At 45.6% G+C, this 20,840-nt stretch overlaps 1 protein-coding gene and 1 long non-coding RNA gene across 2 annotated transcripts in view; one reads left to right on the plus strand and one right to left on the minus strand.

Annotated features, from left to right (window-relative positions):
• LOC138520815 (uncharacterized) overlaps positions 1 to 20,840 on the minus strand; it is a 348,850-nt gene that overhangs the window by 283,427 nt on the left and 44,583 nt on the right. The gene's annotated exons all lie outside the window — the stretch shown is intronic.
• The window catches only part of MFSD4A (major facilitator superfamily domain containing 4A), a 339,210-nt gene that overhangs the window by 249,459 nt on the left and 68,911 nt on the right, over positions 1 to 20,840 (plus strand). The window lies entirely within an intron of this gene.

A 20,840-nucleotide genomic window follows, 5' to 3' on the forward strand; every position in this document is an offset into this window, starting at 1 on the left:
GCACTCTATAAAAAAAAAAACTATAAAAATACATGCATACATACATTGATGTACTCACCTTTAGATAACACCAGCAAGTACCCCAAAAAAAGTTTGGCTGCACATCAACAGTCTGCACTCCAAAAACATTGTCATTTGTAACCACTGAATAAAGTTTACCTACAACTTCATGTAACAGCACCTCGATGCCTCTGGGCTGTAAGTGTGCCAGACAAATGCAAATAAAAAAATAAAAAAGAGAATGAAATCTGCCAACAGTTTAATGTGTGAAATAAATTGATAATCTTCTTAATAAATCCAAAGTCTCCACAAATTAGGCGACTGGGCAATATCAGGTTCCTCAGGTGATGCCAGTGGTCATGAGGTTATTAATGACATAAGATGGGTACAGGCATACAAACAGCAGTGTAACAAGTCACACACAGGGGCGGATGTGACAAAAGGCAAGCAGGGACTGGCATATGTGATGAATATGGTGGAGTCGTCACAGATTCCCTGGCTTTGACCTCCTCCCAGGTGGTGAGGGGACAGCAGCCGCTCACTGATCCTGACCCTGGGGGAGGATATATGAGGGAGGATCACAGGAGAGGGTACAACTCCCGGGGGGAGGGGTTTGACCCCACTGGATGAGACGCTGTATTCCCCCAGTCCTCTGAGGAAGACTCTATAATACCTGAGACCCTGATGGCTTACTGTCACCTAACAGTTCCACCCTATAGTAGAAGTCAGAAAACCTTTCCTCTAAATCACTCTACTCAAGCCTCCATCTATGACTCAAACACTCACAACTCATATATAACATCTTATGGTTTTGATGTGTCTTTGTATAAAACATTTGAACAACCACATCCAAGAAATCCAGTAACAACTATGGACTTCAACTCCCATAAACCCTCATGTACTGAGAAGAGGGAGAGCTTGAAGGAGTACAAGCAGACAAAGAGAAGCCTGAAGTCTAATGTGCAGACTAGTTATTTTGCTAAAAATGGCAGAGACAGTGCAGAAGAGGACAAGGAAAGTAAGAAGAGGCTGGAGGCCAAGCAGCAACTTCAGGGAATATGACCGCCCAAGCAAACAGTGCTGTGCAGTCCAGGGAAGCCGGCCGATGCTGGAGGAGCCGCGTCAGACGCTGACAAAGCGTCTGCACATTCCCGGCGGGCAGTGCTTAATTTGTGGGGTGGGTTGCCAGGGCTCAGCCCTGCCACTTATTTCTGAGCCCTGGCGCTTATTGTCTCGGACTCAGATTGATCATGGAGTTATGATAGCCAGAGCATCCATCAAACCCAATGATCAGGAGCAAGCTATAGTTTAGCTCCAAATGTGTCAACACTGTGTGCAGGAGCTGTGGGTGGTGGAAGCAATGGCAGAGCCTATACTAAAATAAACTATTGCCAATCTTTACCGCTATGCACAAATAGTGTGGGATAATGTTCACAAAAAAGAAAGAAGTGTTCACAAAATGATAAGTCAGGATGTTCAGGCCGTGGGCCTCCCTTCCACATGTTTTTAGCAAAGGACAAGGCGGGTCACTCGAGCACAGCACAGTATTGGGCTTCTTCAGCACAAGGTCACAGTTCCGTTATCAACATCAGGTCCGTCGGTTCCCAAGTCTCTTACGTTTAAAGTCTCTTTATTCAGAGGGCCTGATGTACCATTAAACAAAGAAAAAAGTTCTTTCCAAATAATCAAGTCAGGTGATTCACTCTTCACCCTGGATCCTCCTCAGCCGGGCTCAGATCCTTTTTCATACAATTAGCTTCCCTCAGTCGGGTTCAGACAAACTTTAGTTTGCAGGCATCCCTCAGTCGAGTTCACTCTTGCCACAGCAATATCTTCTTGGGTGACGTATAGTTCGACCCGGATCCCCCTCTTCTGGGCTCAGATCCCCTTTGATACCATTAGTGCCCCTCAACCGGGCTCAGACCAATTTCAGTTCACAGACATCTCGTAATTGCTGCTTCCTCATGCGTTTTGCCTTGCTCTGAGTGTTCTTTCGTGCTCCGCCTTTTATCCGTGTGGGGAGGTAGGATGGAAGTCAGGTGTGTGTAATTATCAGTAATTGCCTGACTCTGCCTGACCCTTGTGTTGGGACATGTCAGGTATACGGCTCTGGTGTCAGTCCGTTGTCGATAACGATGAACAGTCCATGAGAAAGGGTTTGTGTCGGAAAAGGGGGAGGGCGGGTTGATGGGGGAAAATGTTTTATAAATAAGGAAATACTGCATCTCACCCTTCTGTGTCCCACTTCCACTCCCCGAAGTCCCCTCATCGAGGTGATCCTCTCGCACAGGTCCAACCCCAGGAATTGGATCCAATAGCGATGGCCGTGTCCTGGCCAACTCGATGACAGATCCCCGGGGACTAGCGGGTGAGACACCTTCAGGTTTCTCACAGAAACCACAAGTTCAAATGCCAAGAGGAAGAATGTTTAAACGCAAATAAAACAGAATGCTGCAACAAGCACAGATGCATGAATTGTCAATGTGGAGGAGAGTTGAAGCAAGTACTATGGTATGCAAATATATCAAGAACCTCAAGGTATATGCTACTGTGGTACAGTGAAAAGAACAGTGGAACAAATAAGAAGTCCTGGTAGATGAATACACCAGACATTTGCGAAACAAAGCCCGGGAGAGGTAAACAGTGGAGATGGGGTTGGGGGTGAAGGGGGTGAAAACCCTCACCTCGTGTACTTTTGCAGGCATCGGGCAGAGGAGTATACCAGACATCTGAAGTTGTGTAAGTGTTTGATACTGTGGGAAGATACCGGGCAGGGAGGTTTATCAGGGGATCTGAAAACCCAAAAGGGACTCCTGGCAGGAGAGTATACAAGGCAATCTGCCATAGTAGCAAGAAGAACTAAAGAAAGACTGTTATGGAATTTATTGATTGAACAAGAACTTTGCAAATCAGTACCAAAGACCCAAAGAGACTGTCAGATAAAGAGACACATTTGACTCAAAGGTACTGTTGAATAAAGAGACACTTGTTGAATAAGGAGATGCTTTTTGGCACCCTACCAAAAAATCCAGGGGAAGGGAATCACCCTCTCGATCCAAGGATCTTTCCTTGGAAACCCCTTTTGTTTGAGTTATCTTTATAATTTTGGTTGTGAGCACGTTTTGCTAATATCAGGTCAAAGACATATCCATCCACCTTTTCTTATTTAGCGTGAGGGTCAGCTTAGAATGTTTTGGACACAAGGGTCAGCTTAGAATGTTTTGGACACAAGGGCAGCTTTTAAGTTACTGACTACTAGACACAGACAGATCCTTAGTTCTATTTTTTTCAGGTAAATTCTCTTTAGAATAGGCCTATAGAGGTGTGTTTTCAATTCATTTCGGTTTCATAAAATGTCTCACTATGAGAATAATACAACTTTGTATCCGCCTCTCAATTTTGACCCGTCACTCAAACTAGGGGCAAAAGGGAAGGTGGACATCCCAAAGGTGAAGCTGGCACTAATGTCAAAGGTTTGCACTGATGCTACACGCATGGGAAGGGGTGGCATAGTGTAAGAATGACGTGGAATGTTTAGGACAGCTGCAATGCCCACTAGTGGAAACTACATGTTATTCCACTGTGGAAACAGTGATGGTAGTCCTTTAAGCTGAACTGTGATTCTTCCATAGTTAGCAACAGGAGAGCTCGGAAATAGTACACTCGACACACCAACCACCTGTGGATGGTGCTACAGTATTTTGGATAAACTTGAGGTACATAACAGGTTCTCACATAACTGGGAAAATGCCCACAATTACCTGGAGACAAGTTGCAGGTTCTCTGAAGCCCACGTGGGAAGCTCGCCCTCTGGCTTTCTCCAGCATTTAAATATAAAATATTCTCCTTAAACCTTTTCTTTGTCAAGTAAGGCTTATTCCACACAGTTTTAGCAATCCAATAACCAAACTGGGGAGGTCAGACTATACATAAATGAGAGGGGGTGGAGAATATATGTATAGCAGAGTTCAGTGGGTGACAGGCTCATTGGAATATTAATCTGGAAGATAAAGCGGGTATCGCTGGCTACATAAGCACATTTGTTAGAGTCTGTAAAATGGCTTAAAACCAGAATCCTATATAGAAAAGCAGTTTCACCACTAGCTTCCCAGCTTCCCAACACATAGGCCGTGGAATGAGTACTCGTGAATGATAGTAACTTTCACTCAGCTGTGTCATGAGCATACTACTAAAACAAAAAGAGAGGCCTGCTGAGGGCCGTTTAAACAATCAGTGTTTTTTTGAAGAAACATAAGAGGAATGCATTACATTAATCACATAAAGATGGTTGTAACAACCCCCATCAAAACGCTGATTGTTTAAATGGCCCTCAGCAGGCTACTCTACTTTACTAGTATGCTCATGTGTTCTCTTAATACATTTTATATTCTTTTTATATTGTTATATATACCTATTAAAATATGTCTTTTTGATACCTGAATTGATGTTGATAGATACAGCTGAGTGAACGTTATAATCATTCATGGAGTACTCATTCCACGGCTTATGTGTTGAGAAGGTGGGAAGCTAGTGGTGAAACTGCTTTTCTATATACTTATCTCCCCAATCACCCTTGTCCCCGAAAAAAAAAGAACAGTATTTGCTAAAAACTTGAAAACTATTAAAACCAGAATCCATACAGTTCCCACTGAGAAGAAAACGATAGCCTATGGGGCTGCATTATAAAGACAACAGCAGAGCCTATGGATGTTAAAATATGCGCATCACCAGAACCTAGGGGTCATACTGTAGACACATCACCAGAACCTAGGGGTTATACTGTAGACACGTCACCATAACCTAGGGGTTATACTGTAGACACATCACCAGAACCTAGGGCGTATACTGTAGACACATCACCAGAACCTAGGGCTTATACTGTAGACACATCACCAGACCCTAGGGGTTATACTGTAGACACGTCACCATAACCTAGGGGTTATACTGTAGACACATCGCCAGAACCTAGGGCTTATACTGTAGACACGTCACCATAACCTAGGGGTTATACTGTAGACACATCACCAGAACCTAGGGGTTATACTGTAGACACGTCACCAGAACCTAGGGGTTATACTGTAGACACATCACCGGAACCTAGGGGTTATACTGTAGACACATCACCAGAACCTAGGGGTTATACTGTAGAGACATCACCAGAACCTAGGGGTTATACTAGGGGTTATGCTGTAGACACATCACCAGAACCTAGGGGTTATACTGTAGACACATCACCAGAACCTAGGCGTTATGCTGTAGACACATCACCAGAACCTAGGGGTTATGCTGTAGGCACGTCACCAGAACCTAGTGGTTATGCTGTAGGCACGTCACCAGAACCTAGGGGTTATACTATAGGCACGTCACCAGAACCTAGGGGTTATACTGTAGACACGTCACCAGAACCTAGGGGTTATACTGTAGGCACGTCACCAGAACCTAGGGGTTATACTGTAGACACGTCCCCAGAACCTAGGTGTTATACTGTAGACACGTCACCAGAACCTAGGGGTTATACTGTAGACATGTCACCAGAACCTAGGGGTTATACTGTAGACACATCACCATAACCTAGGGGTTATACTGTAGACACGTCACCATAACCTAGGGCTTATAATGTAGACACATCACCAGAACCTAGGGGTTATACTGTAGACACGTCACCATAACCTAGGGCTTATAATGTAGACACATCACCAGAACCTAGGGGTTATACTGTAGACATGTCACCATAACCTAGGGGTTATACTGTAGACACATCACCAGAACCTAGGGGTTATACTGTAGACATCACCAGAACCTAGGGGTTATACTGTACACGTCACCAGAACCTAGGGGTTATGCTGTAGACAGGTCACCAGAACCTAGGGGTTATGCTGTAGACACGTCACCAGAACCTAGGGGTTATGCTGTAGACATGTCACCAGAACCTAGGGGTTATGCTGTAGACACGTCACCAGAACCTAGGGGTTATACTGCAGACACGTCGCCATAACCTAGGGGTTATACTGTAGACACATCACCAGAACCTAGGGGTTATACTGTAGACACATCGCCAGAACCTAGGGGTTATACTGTAGACACATCACCATAACCTAGGGGTTATACTGTAGACACATCACCAGAACCTAGGGGTTATACTGTAGACACATCACCATAACCTAGGGGTTATACTGTAGACACATCACCAGAACCTAGGGCTTATACTGTAGACACATCGCCAGAACCTAGGGGTTATACTGTAGACACGTCACCATAACCTAGGGCTTATACTGTAGACACATCGCCAGAACCTAGGGGTTATACTGTAGACACGTCACCATAACCTAGGGGTTATACTGTAGACACATCGCCAGAACCTAGGGGTTATACTGTAGACACATCACCAGAACCTAGGGGTTATACTGTAGACACGTCGCCATAACCTAGGGGTTATACTGTAGACACATCACCAGAACCTAGGGATCCTAGGGGTTATACTGTAGACACATCACCAGAACCTAGGGGTTATACTGTAGACACGTCACCATAACCTAGGGGTTATACTGTAGACACATCACCATAAGCTAGGGGTTATACTGTAGACACATCACCAGAACCTAGGGGTTATACTGTAGACACGTCACCATAAGCTAGGGGTTATACTGTAGACACATCACCAGAACCTAGGGGTTATACTGTAGACACATCACCAGAACCTAGGGGTTATACTGTAGACACGTCACCATAACCTAGGGGTTATACTGTAGACACATCACCAGAACCTAGGGGTTATACTGTTGACACATCACCATAACCTAGGGGTTATACTGTAGACACATCACCATAACCTAGGGGTTATACTGTAGACACATCACCAGAACCTAGGGGTTATACTGTAGACACGTCACCAGAACCTAGGGGTTATACTGTAGACACGTCACCATAACCTAGGGGTTATACTGTAGACACATCACCAGAACCTAGGGGTTATACTGTTGACACATCACCATAACCTAGGGGTTATACTGTAGACACATCACCAGAACCTAGGAGTTATGCTGTAGACACATCACCAGAACCTAGGGGTTATGCTGTAGGCACGTCACCAGAACCTAGGGGTTATGCTGTAGGCACGTCACCAGAACCTAGGGGTTATACTGTAGGCACGTCACCAGAACCTAGGGGTTATACTGTAGACACATCACCAGAACCTAGGGCGTATACTGTAGACACATCACCAGAACCTAGGGGTTATACTGTAGACACATCCCAAGAACCTAGGGGTTATACTTTAGACACGTCACCATAACCTAGGGGTTATACTGTAGACACATCACCAGAACCTAGGGCGTATACTGTAGACACATCACCAGAACCTAGGGCTTATACTGTAGACACATCACCAGAACCTAGGGGTTATACTGTAGACACGTCACCATAACCTAGGGGTTATACTGTAGACACATCGCCAGAACCTAAGGCTTATACTGTAGACACGTCACCATAACCTAGGGGTTATACTGTAGACACATCACCATAACCTAGGGGTTATACTGTAGACACGTCACCAGAACCTAGGGGTTATACTGTAGACACATCACCAGAACCTAGGGGTTATACTGTAGACACATCACCAGAACCTAGGGGTTATACTGTAGAGACATCACCAGAACCTAGGGGTTATACTAGGGGTTATGCTGTAGACACATCACCAGAACCTAGGGGTTATACTTTAGACACATCACCAGATCCTAGGAGTTATGCTGTAGACACATCACCAGAACCTAGGGGTTATGCTGTAGGCACGTCACCAGAACCTAGGGGTTATGCTGTAGGCACGTCACCAGAACCTAGGGGTTATACTGTAGGCACGTCACCAGAACCTAGGGGTTATACTGTAGACACGTCACCAGAACCTAGGGGTTATACTGTAGGCACGTCACCAGAACCTAGGGGTTATACTGTAGACACGTCCCCAGAACCTAGGGGTTATACTGTAGACACGTCACCAGAACCTAGGGGTTATACTGTAGACACGTCACCAGAACCTAGGGGTTATACTGTAGACACATCACCATAACCTAGGGGTTATACTGTAGACACGTCACCATAACCTAGGGCTTATAATGTAGACACATCACCAGAACCTAGGGGTTATACTGTAGACATGTCACCATAACCTAGGGGTATACTGTAGACACATCACCAGAACCTAGGGGTTATACTGTAGACATCACCAGATCCTAGGGGTTATACTGTACACGTCACCAGAACCTAGGGGTTATGCTGTAGACAGGTCACCAGAACCTAGGGGTTATGCTGTAGACACGTCGCCAGAACCTAGGGGTTATGCTGTAGACATGTCACCATAACCTAGGGGTTATACTGTAGACACATCACCATAAGCTAGGGGTTATACTGTAGACACATCACCAGAACCTAGGGGTTATACTGTAGACACGTCACCATAAGCTAGGGGTTATACTGTAGACACGTCACCAGAACCTAGGGGTTATACTGTAGACACATCACCAGAACCTAGGGGTTATACTGTAGACACGTCACCATAACCTAGGGGTTATACTGTAGACACATCACCAGAACCTAGGGGTTATACTGTAGACACATCACCATAACCTAGGGGTTATACTGTAGACACATCACCAGAACCTAGGAGTTATGCTGTAGACACATCACCAGAACCTAGGGGCTATGCTGTAGGCACGTCACCAGAACCTAGGGGTTATGCTGTAGGCACGTCACCAGAACCTAGGGGTTATACTGTAGGCACGTCACCAGAACCTAGGGGTTATACTGTAGACACATCACCAGAACCTAGGGCGTATACTGTAGACACGTCACCCGAACCTAGGGGTTATACTGTAGACACATCACCAGAACCTAGGGGTTATACTGTAGACACGTCACCATAACCTAGGGGTTATACTGTAGACACATCACCAGAATCTAGGGCGTATACTGTAGACACGTCACCGGAACCTAGGGCTTATACTGTAGACACATTGCCAGAACCTAGGGGTTATACTGTAGACACGTCACCATAACCTAGGGGTTATACTGTAGACACATCGCCAGAACCTAGGGCTTATACTGTAGACACGTCACCATAACCTAGGGGTTATACTGTAGACACATCACCATAACCTAGGGGTTATACTGTAGACACGTCACCAGAACCTAGGGGTTATACTGTAGACACATCACCAGAACCTAGGGGTTATACTGTAGACACATCACCAGAACCTAGGGGTTATACTGTAGAGACATCACCAGAACCTAGGAGTTATACTAGGGGTTATGCTGTAGACACATCACCAGAACCTAGGGGTTATACTGTAGACACATCACCAGAACCTAGGAGTTATGCTGTAGACACATCACCAGAACCTAGGGGTTATGCTGTAGGCACGTCACCAGAACCTAGGGGTTATACTGTAGGCACGTCACCAGAACCTAGGGGTTATACTGTACACGTCACCAGAACCTAGGGGTTATGCTGTAGACAGGTCACCAGAACCTAGGGGTTATGCTGTAGACACGTCGCCAGAACCTAGGGGTTATGCTGTAGACACGTCACCAGAACCTAGGGGTTATGCTGTAGACACGTCACCAGAACCTAGGGGTTATACTGTAGACACGTCGCCATAACCTAGGGGTTATACTGTAGACACATCACCAGAACCTAGGGGTTATACTGTAGACACATCGCCAGAACCTAGGGGTTATACTGTAGACACATCACCATAACCTAGGGGTTATACTGTAGACACATCACCAGAACCTAGGGGTTATACTGTAGACACATCACCATAACCTAGGGGTTATACTGTAGACACATCACCAGAACCTAGGGCTTATACTGTAGACACATCGCCAGAACCTAGGGGTTATAATGTAGACACATCACCATAACCTAGGGCTTATACTGTAGACACATCGCCAGAACCTAGGGGTTATACTGTAGGCACGTCACCATAACCTAGGGGTTATACTGTAGACACATCGCCAGAACCTAGGGGTTATACTGTAGACACATCACCAGAACCTAGGGGTTATACTGTAGACACGTCACCAGAACCTAGGGGTTATACTGTAGACACGTCGCCATAACTTAGGGGTTATACTGTAGACACATCACCAGAACCTAGGGGTTATACTGTAGACACGTCACCATAACCTAGGGGTTATACTGTAGACACATCACCATAAGCTAGGGGTTATACTGTAGACACATCACCAGAACCTAGGGGTTATACTGTAGACACGTCACCATAACCTAGGGGTTATACTGTAGACACATCACCAGAACCTAGGGGTTATACTGTAGACACATCACCAGAACCTAGGGGTTATACTGTAGACACATCACCATAACCTAGGGGTTATACTGTAGACACGTCACCAGAACCTAGGGGTTATACTGTAGACACGTCACCATAAGCTAGGGGTTATACTGTAGACACGTCACCAGAACCTAGGGGTTATACTGTAGACACATCACCATAACCTAGGGGTTATACTGTAGACACGTCACCAGAACCTAGGGGTTATACTGTAGACATGTCACCATAACGTAGGGGTTATACTGTAGACACATCACCAGAACCTAGGGGTTATACTGTAGACATCACCAGAACCTAGGGGTTATACTGTACACGTCACCAGAACCTAGGGGTTATGCTGTAGACACATCACCAGAACCTAGGGGTTATACTGTAGACACGTCACCATAACCTAGGGGTTATACTGTAGACACATCACCATAAGCTAGGGGTTATACTGTAGACACATCACCAGAACCTAGGGGTTATACTGTAGACACGTCACCATAACCTAGGGGTTATACTGTAGACACATCACCAGAACCTAGGGGTTATACTGTAGACACATCACCAGAACCTAGGGGTTATACTGTAGACACATCACCATAACCTAGGGGTTATACTGTAGACACATCACCAGAACCTAGGGGTTATACTGTAAACACATCACCAGAACCTAGGGGTTATACTGTAGACACATCACCATAACCTAGGGGTTATACTGGGGGTTATACTGTAGACACATCACCAGAACCTAGGGTTATACTGTAGACACGTCACCATAACCTAGGGGTTATACTGTAGACACGTCACCAGAACCTAGGGGTTATACTGTAGACACGTCGCCATAACCTAGGGGTTATACTGTAGACACATCACCAGAACCTAGGGGTCCTAGGGGTTATACTGTAGACACATCACCAGAACCTAGGGGTTATACTGTAGACACGTCACCATAACCTAGGGGTTATACTGTAGACACATCACCATAAGCTAGGGGTTATACTGTAGACAAATCATCAGAACCTAGGGGTTATACTGTAGACACGTCACCTAACCTAGGGGTTATACTGTAGACACATCACCAGAACCTAGGGGTTATACTCTAGACACATCACCAGAACCTAGGGGTTATACTGTAGACACGTCACCATAACCTAGGGGTTATACTGTAGACACATCACCAGAACCTAGGGGTTATACTGTAGACACATCACCATAACCTAGGGGTTATACTGTAGACACATCACCAGAACCTAGGGGTTATACTGTAAACACATCACCAGAACCTAGGGGTTATACTGTAGACACATCACCATAACCTAGGGGTTATACTGGGGGTTATACTGTAGACACATCACCAGAACCTAGGGTTATACTGTAGACACGTCACAATAACCTAGGGGTTATACTGTAGACACATCACCAGAACCGAGGGGTTATACTGTAGACACATCACCAGAACCTAGGGGTTATACTGTAGACACATCACCAGAACCTAGGGGTTATGCTGTAGACATGTCACCATAACCTAGGGGTTATACTGTAGACACATCACCAGAACCTAGGGGTTATACTGTAGACACATCACCAGAACCTAGGGGTTATACTGTAGACACGTCACCATAACCTAGGGGTTATACTGTAGACACATCACCAGAACCTAGGGGTTATACTGTAGACACATCAACAGAACCTAGGGGTTGTACTGTAGACACATCACCAGAACCTAGGGGTTATACTGGGGGTTATACTGTAGACACATCACCAGAACCTAGGGGTTATACTGTAGACACGTCAATATAACCTAGGGGTTATACTGTAGCACATCACCAGAACCTAGGGGTTATACTGTAGACACATCACCAGAACCTAGGAGTTATACTGTAGACACATCACCAGAACCTAGGGGTTATACTGTAGACACATCACCAGAACCTAGGGGTTATACTGGGGGTTATACTGTAGACACATCACCATAACCTAAGGGTTATACTGTAGACACATCACCAGAACCTAGGGATTATACTGTAGACACATCACCAGAACCTAGGGGTTATACTGTAGACACATCACCATAAACTAAGGGTTATGCTGTAGACACATCACCAGAACCTAGGGGTTATACTGTAGACACATCACCAGAACTTAGGGGTCCTAGGGGTTATACTGTAGACACATCACCAGAACCTAGGGGTTATACTGTAGACACGTTACCATAACCTGGGGGTTATACTGTAGACACATCACCAGAACCTAGGGGGTTATACTGTGGACACATCACCAGAGCCTAGGGGTTATACTGTAGACACATCACCAGAACCTAGGGGTTATACTGTAGACACATCACCAGAACCTAGGGGTTATGCTGTAGACACATCACCAGAACCTAGGGGTTATGCTGTAGACACGTCACCATAACCTAGGAGTTATACTATAGACACATCACCAGAACCTAGGGGTTATACTGTAGACACGTCACCATAACCTAGGGGTTATACTGTAGACACATCACCAGAACCTAGGGGTTATACTGTAGACACATCACCAGAACCTAGGGGTTATACTGTAGACACATCAACAGAACCTAGGGGTTATACTGTAGACACATCACCAGAACCTAGGGGTTATACTGGGGGTTATACTGTAGACACATCACCATAACCTAAGGGTTATACTGTAGACACATCACCAGAACCTAGGGGTTATACTGTAGACACATCACCAGAACCTAGAGGTCCTAGGGGTTATACTGTAGACACATCGCCAGAACCTAGGGGTTATACTGTAGACACGTCACCATAACCTGGGGGTTATACTGTAGACACATCACCAGAACCTAGGGGTTATACTGTAGACACATCACCAGAACCTAGGGGTTATACTGTAGACATATCACCAGAACCTAGGGGTTATACTGTAGACACATCACCAGAACCTAGGGGTTATACTGGGGGTTATACTGTAGACACATCACCATAACCTAAGGGTTATACTGTAGACACATCACCAGAACCTAGGGGTTATACTGTAGACACATCACCAGAACCTAGGGGTCCTAGGGGTTATACTGTAGACACATCACCAGAACCTAGGGGTTATACTGTAGACACATCACCAGAACCTAGGGGTTATACTGTAGACACATCACCAGAACCTAGGGGTCCTAGGGGTTATACTGTAGACACATCACCAGAACCTAGGGTTTATACTGTATACCTGTCGCCATAACCTAGGGGTTATACTGTAGACACGTCACCAGAACCTAGGGGTTATACTGTAGACACATCACCAGAACCTAGGGGTTATACTGTAGACACATCACCAGAACCTAGGGGTCCTAGGGTTTATACTGTAGACACATCACCAGAACCTAGGGGTTATACTGTAGACACATCACCAAAACCTAGGGGTTATACTTTTGGGTTATACTGTAGACACATCACCATAACCTAAGGGTTATACTGTAGACACATCACCAGAACCTAGGGGTCCTAGGGGTTATACTGTAGACACATCACCAGAACCTAGGGGTTATACTGTAGACACGTCACCATAACCTGGGGGTTATACTGTAGACACATCACCAGAACCTAGGGGTTATACTGGGGGTTATACTGTAGACACATCACCATAACCTAAGGGTTATACTGTAGACACATCACCAGAACCTAGGGGTTATACTGTAGACACACCACCAGAACCTAGGGGTTATACTGGGGGTTATACTGTAGACACATCACCATAACCTAAGGGTTATACTGTAGACACATCACCAGAACCTAGGGGTTATACTGTAGACACATCACCAGAACCTAGGGGTTCTAGGGGTTATACTGTAGACACATCACCAGAACCTAGGGGTTATACTGTAGACACATCACTAGCACCTAGGGGTTATACTGTAGACACATCACCAGAACCTAGGGGTCCTAGGGGTTATACTGTAGACACATCACCAGAACCTAGGGGTTATACTGTAAACACATCACCAGAACCTAGGGGTTATACTGTAGACACATCACCATAACCTAGGGGTTATACTGGGGGTTATACTGTAGACACATCACCAGAACCTAGGGTTATACTGTAGACACGTCACCATAACCTAGGGGTTATACTGTAGACACGTCACCAGAACCTAGGGGTTATACTGTAGACATGTCGCCATAACCTAGGGGTTATACTGTAGACACATCACCAGAACCTAGGGGTCCTAGGGGTTATACTGTAGACACATCACCAGAACCTAGGGGTTATACTGTAGACACGTCACCATAACCTAGGGGTTATACTGTAGACACATCACCATAAGCTAGGGGTTATACTGTAGACACATCACCAGAACCTAGGGGTTATACTGTAGACACGTCACCTAACCTAGGGGTTATACTGTAGACACATCACCAGAACCTAGGGGTTATACTCTAGACACATCACCAGAACCTAGGGGTTATACTGTAGACACGTCACCATAACCTAGGGGTTATACTGTAGACACATCACCAGAACCTAGGGGTTATACTGTAGACACATCACCATAACCTAGGGGTTATACTGTAGACACATCACCAGAACCTAGGGGTTATACTGTAAACACATCACCAGAACCTAGGGGTTATACTGTAGACACATCACCATAACCTAGGGGTTATACTGGGGGTTATACTGTAGACACATCACCAGAACCTAGGGTTATACTGTAGACACGTCACAATAACCTAGGGATTATACTGTAGACACATCACCAGAACCGAGGGGTTATACTGTAGACACATCACCAGAACCTAGGGGTTATACTGTAGACACATCACCAGAACCTAGGGGTTATGCTGTAGACATGTCACCATAACCTAGGGGTTATACTGTAGACACATCACCAGAACCTAGGGGTTATACTGTAGACACATCACCAGAACCTAGGGGTTATACTGTAGACACGTCACCATAACCTAGGGGTTATACTGTAGACACATCACCAGAACCTAGGGGTTATACTGTAGACACATCAACAGAACCTAGGGGTTGTACTGTAGACACATCACCAGAACCTAGGGGTTATACTGTAGACACGTCAATATAACCTAGGGGTTATACTGTAGCACATCACCAGAACCTAGGGGTTATACTGTAGACACATCACCAGAACCTAGGAGTTATACTGTAGACACATCACCAGAACCTAGGGGTTATACTGTAGACACATCACCAGAACCTAGGGGTTATACTGGGGGTTATACTGTAGACACATCACCATAACCTAAGGGTTATACTGTAGACACATCACCAGAACCTAGGGATTATACTGTAGACACATCACCAGAACCTAGGGGTTATACTGTAGACACATCACCATAAACTAAGGGTTATGCTGTAGACACATCACCAGAACCTAGGGGTTATACTGTAGACACATCACCAGAACTTAGGGGTCCTAGGGGTTATACTGTAGACACATCACCAGAACCTAGGGGTTATACTGTAGACACGTTACCATAACCTGGGGGTTATACTGTAGACACATCACCAGAACCTAGGGGGTTATACTGTGGACACATCACCAGAGCCTAGGGGTTATACTGTAGACACATCACCAGAACCTAGGGGTTATACTGTAGACACATCACCAGAACCTAGGGGTTATGCTGTAGACACGTCACCATAACCTAGGGGTTATACTATAGACACATCACCAGAACCTAGGGGTTATACTGTAGACACGTCACCATAACCTAGGGGTTATACTGTAGACACATCACCAGAACCTAGGGGTTATACTGTAGACACATCACCAGAACCTAGGGGTTATACTGTAGACACATCAACAGAACCTAGGGGTTATACTGTAGACACATCACCAGAACCTAGGGGTTATACTGGGGGTTATACTGTAGACACATCACCATAACCTAAGGGTTATACTGTAGACACATCACCAGAACCTAGGGGTTATACTGTAGACACATCACCAGAACCTAGAGGTCCTAGGGGTTATACTGTAGACACATCGCCAGAACCTAGGGGTTATACTGTAGACACGTCACCATAACCTGGGGGTTATACTGTAGACACATCACCAGAACCTAGGGGTTATACTGTAGACACATCACCAGAACCTAGGGGTTATACTGTAGACATATCACCAGAACCTAGGGGTTATACTGTAGACACATCACCAGAACCTAGGGGTTATACTGGGGGTTATACTGTAGACACATCACCATAACCTAAGGGTTATACTGTAGACACATCACCAGAACCTAGGGGTTATACTGTAGACACATCACCAGAACCTAGGGGTCCTAGGGGTTATACTGTAGACACATCACCAGAACCTAGGGGTTATACTGTAGACACATCACCAGAACCTAGGGGTTATACTGTAGACACATCACCAGAACCTAGGGGTCCTAGGGGTTATACTGTAGACACATCACCAGAACCTAGGGTTTATACTGTATACATGTCGCCATAACCTAGGGGTTATACTGTAGACACGTCACCAGAACCTAGGGGTTATACTGTAGACACATCACCAGAACCTAGGGGTTATACTGTAGACACATCACCAGAACCTAGGGGTCCTAGGGTTTATACTGTAGACACATCACCAGAACCTAGGGGTTATACTGTAGACACATCACCAAAACCTAGGGGTTATACTTTTGGGTTATACTGTAGACACATCACCATAACCTAGGGGTTATACTGTAGACACATCACCAGAACCTAGGGGTCCTAGGGGTTATACTGTAGACACATCACCAGAACCTAGGGATTATACTGTAGACACGTCACCATAACCTGGGGGTTATACTGTAGACACATCACCAGAACCTAGGGGTTATACTGTAGACACATCACCAGAACCTAGGGGTTATACTGGGGGTTATACTGTAGACACATCACCATAACCTAAGGGTTATACTGTAGACACATCACCAGAACCTAGGGGTTATACTGTAGACACACCACCAGAACCTAGGGGTTATACTGGGGGTTATACTGTAGACACATCACCATAACCTAAGGGTTATACTGTAGACACATCACCAGAACCTAGGGGTTATACTGTAGACACATCACCAGAACCTAGGGGTCCTAGGGGTTATACTGTAGACACATCACCAGAACCTAGGGGTTATACTGTAGACACATCACTAGCACCTAGGGGTTATACTGTAGACACATCACCAGAACCTAGGGGTCCTAGGGGTTATACTGTAGACACATCACCAGAACCTAGGGGTTATACTGTAGACACGTTGCCATAACCTAGGGGTTATACTGTAGACACGTCACCAGAACCTAGGGGTTATACTGTAGACACATCACCAGAACCTAGGGGTTATACTGTAGACACATCACCAGAACCTAGGGGTCCTAGGGGTTATACTGTAGACACATCACCAGAACCTAGGGGTTATACTGTAGACACATCGCCATAACCTAGGGGTTATACTGTAGACACGTCACCATAACCTAGGGGTTATACTGTAGACACATTACCAGAACCTAGGGGTCCTAGGGGTTATACTGTAGACACATCACCAGAACCTAGGGGTTATACTGTAGACACGTCGCCATAACCTAGGGGTTATACTGTAGACACGTCACCATGACCTAGGGGTTATACTGTAGACACGTCGCCATAACCTAGGGGTTATACTGTAGACACATCACCAGAACCTAGGGGTTATACTGTAGACACGTCGCCATAACCTAGGGGTTATACTGTAGACACGTCACCATGACCTAGGGGTTATACTGTAGACACGTCGCCATAACCTAGGGGTTATACTGTAGACACATCACCAGAACCTAGGGGTTATAATGTAGACACATCACCAGAACCTAGGGGTCCTAGGGGTTATACTGTAGACACATCACCAGAACCTAGGGGCTATACTGTAGACACATCACCAGAACCTAGGGGTTATACTGTAGACACATCACCAGAACCTAGGGGTCCTAGGGGTTATACTGTAGACACATCACCAGAACCTAGGGGCTATACTGTAGACACGTCGCCATAACCTAGGGGTTATACTGTAGACACATCACCATAACCTAGGGGTTATACTGTAGACACATCACCAGAACCTAGGGGTCCTAGGGGTTATACTGTAGACACATCACCAGAACCTAGGGGTTATACTGTAGACACGTCGCCATAACCTAGGGTTATACTGTAGACACGTCACCATAACCTAGGGGTTATACTGTAGACACGTCGCCATAACCTAGGGGTTATACTGTAGACACATCACCAGAACCTAGGGGTCCTAGGGGTTATACTGTGGACACGTCACCAGAACCTAGGGGTTATACTGTAGAAACGTCACCAGAACCTAGGGGTTATACTGTAGACACGTCACCAGAACCTAGGGGTTATACTGTTGACACATCACCAGAACCTAGGGGTTATACTGTAGACACATCACCAGAACCTAGGGGTTATACTGTAGACACATCACCAGAACCTAGGGGTTATACTGGGGGTTATACTGTAGACACATCACCATAACCTAAGGGTTATACTGTAAACACATCACCAGAACCTAGGTGTTATACTGTAGACACATCACCAGAACCTAGGGGTCCTAGGGGTTATACTGTAGACACATCACCAGAACCTAGGGGTTATACTGTAGACACATCACCAGAACCTAGTGGTTATACTGTAGATACATCACCAGAACCTAGGGGTCCTAGGGGTTATACTGTAGACACATCACCAGAACCTAGGGGTTATACTGTAGACACGTCGCCATAACCTAGGGGTTATACTGTAGACACGTCACCAGAACCTAGGGGTTATACTGTAGACACATCACCAGAACCTAGGGGTTATACTGTAGACACATCACCAGAACCTAGGGGTCCTAGGGGTTATACTGTAGACACATCACCAGTATCTAGTGGTTATACTGTAGACACATCACCAGAACCTAGGGGTTATACTGTAGACACATCACCAGAACCTAGGGGTGCTAGGGGTTATACTGTAGACACATCACCAGAACCTAGGGGTTACACTGTAGACACGTCGCCATAATCTAGGGGTTATACTGTAGACACGTCACCATAACCTAGGGGTTATACTGTAGACACATCACCAGTACCTAGGAGTCCTAGGGGTTATACTGTAGACACATCACCAGTACCTAGGGGTTATACTGTAGACACGTCGCCATAACCTAGGGGTTATACTGTAGACACGTCACCATAACCTAGGGGTTATACTGTAGGCACGTCGCCATAACCTAGGGGTTATACTGTAGACACGTCACCATAACCTAGGGGTTATACTGTAGACACATCACCAGAACCTAGGGGTTCTAGGGGTTATACTTTAGACACATCACCAGAACCTAGGGGTTATACTGTAGACACGTCGCCATAACCTAGGGGTTATACTGTAGACACGTCACCATAACCTAGGGGTTATACTGTAGACACGTCGCCATAACCTAGGGGTTATACTGTAGACACATCACCAGAACCTAGGGGTTATACTGTAGACACGTCGCCATAACCTAGGGGTTATACTGTAGACACGTCACCAGAACCTAGGGGTTATACTGTAGACACATCACCAGAACCTAGGCGTTATACTGTAGACACATCACCAGAACCTAGGGGTCCTAGGGGTTATACTGTAGACACATCACCAGAACCTAGGGGTTATACTGCAGACACATCACCAGAACCTAGGGGTTATACTGCAGACACATCACCAGAACCTAGGGGTTATACTGTAGACACATCACCAGAACCTAGGGTCCTAGGGGTTATACTGTAGACACATCACCAGAACCTAGGGGTTATACTGTAGACACGTCGCCATAACCTAGGGGTTATACTGTAGACACGTCACCATAACCTAGGGGTTATACTGTAGACACATTACCAGAACCTAGGGGTCCTAGGGGTTATACTGTAGACACATCACCAGAACCTAGGGGTTATACTGTAGACACGTCGCCATAACCTAGGGGTTATACTGTAGACACGTCACCATAACCTAGGGGTTATACTGTAGACACGTCACCATAACCTAGGGGTTATACTGTAGACACATCACCAGAACCTAGGGGTACTAGGGGTTATACTGTAGACACATCACCAGAACCTAGGGGTTATACTGTAGACACGTCACCAGAACCTAGGGGTTATAGTGTAGACACGTCACCAGAACCTAGGGGTTATACTGTAGACACATCACCAGAACCTAGGGGTTATACTGTAGGCACATCACCAGAACCTAGGGGTTATACTGGGGGTTATACTGTAGACACATCACCATAACCTAAGGGTTATACTGTAGACACATCACCAGAACCTAGGGGTTATACTGGGGGTTATACTGTAGACACATCACCATAACCTAAGGGTTATACTGTAGACACATCACCAGAACCTAGGGGTTATACTGTAGACACATCACCAGAACCTAGGGGTTATACTGGGGGTTATACTGTAGACACATCACCATAACCTAAGGGCTTTACT

This window comes from Ambystoma mexicanum, chromosome 13 (genome assembly GCF_040938575.1).
Source record: "Ambystoma mexicanum isolate Mex_15411 chromosome 13, UKY_AmexF1_1, whole genome shotgun sequence".
Lineage (NCBI taxonomy): Eukaryota > Metazoa > Chordata > Amphibia > Caudata > Ambystomatidae > Ambystoma > Ambystoma mexicanum.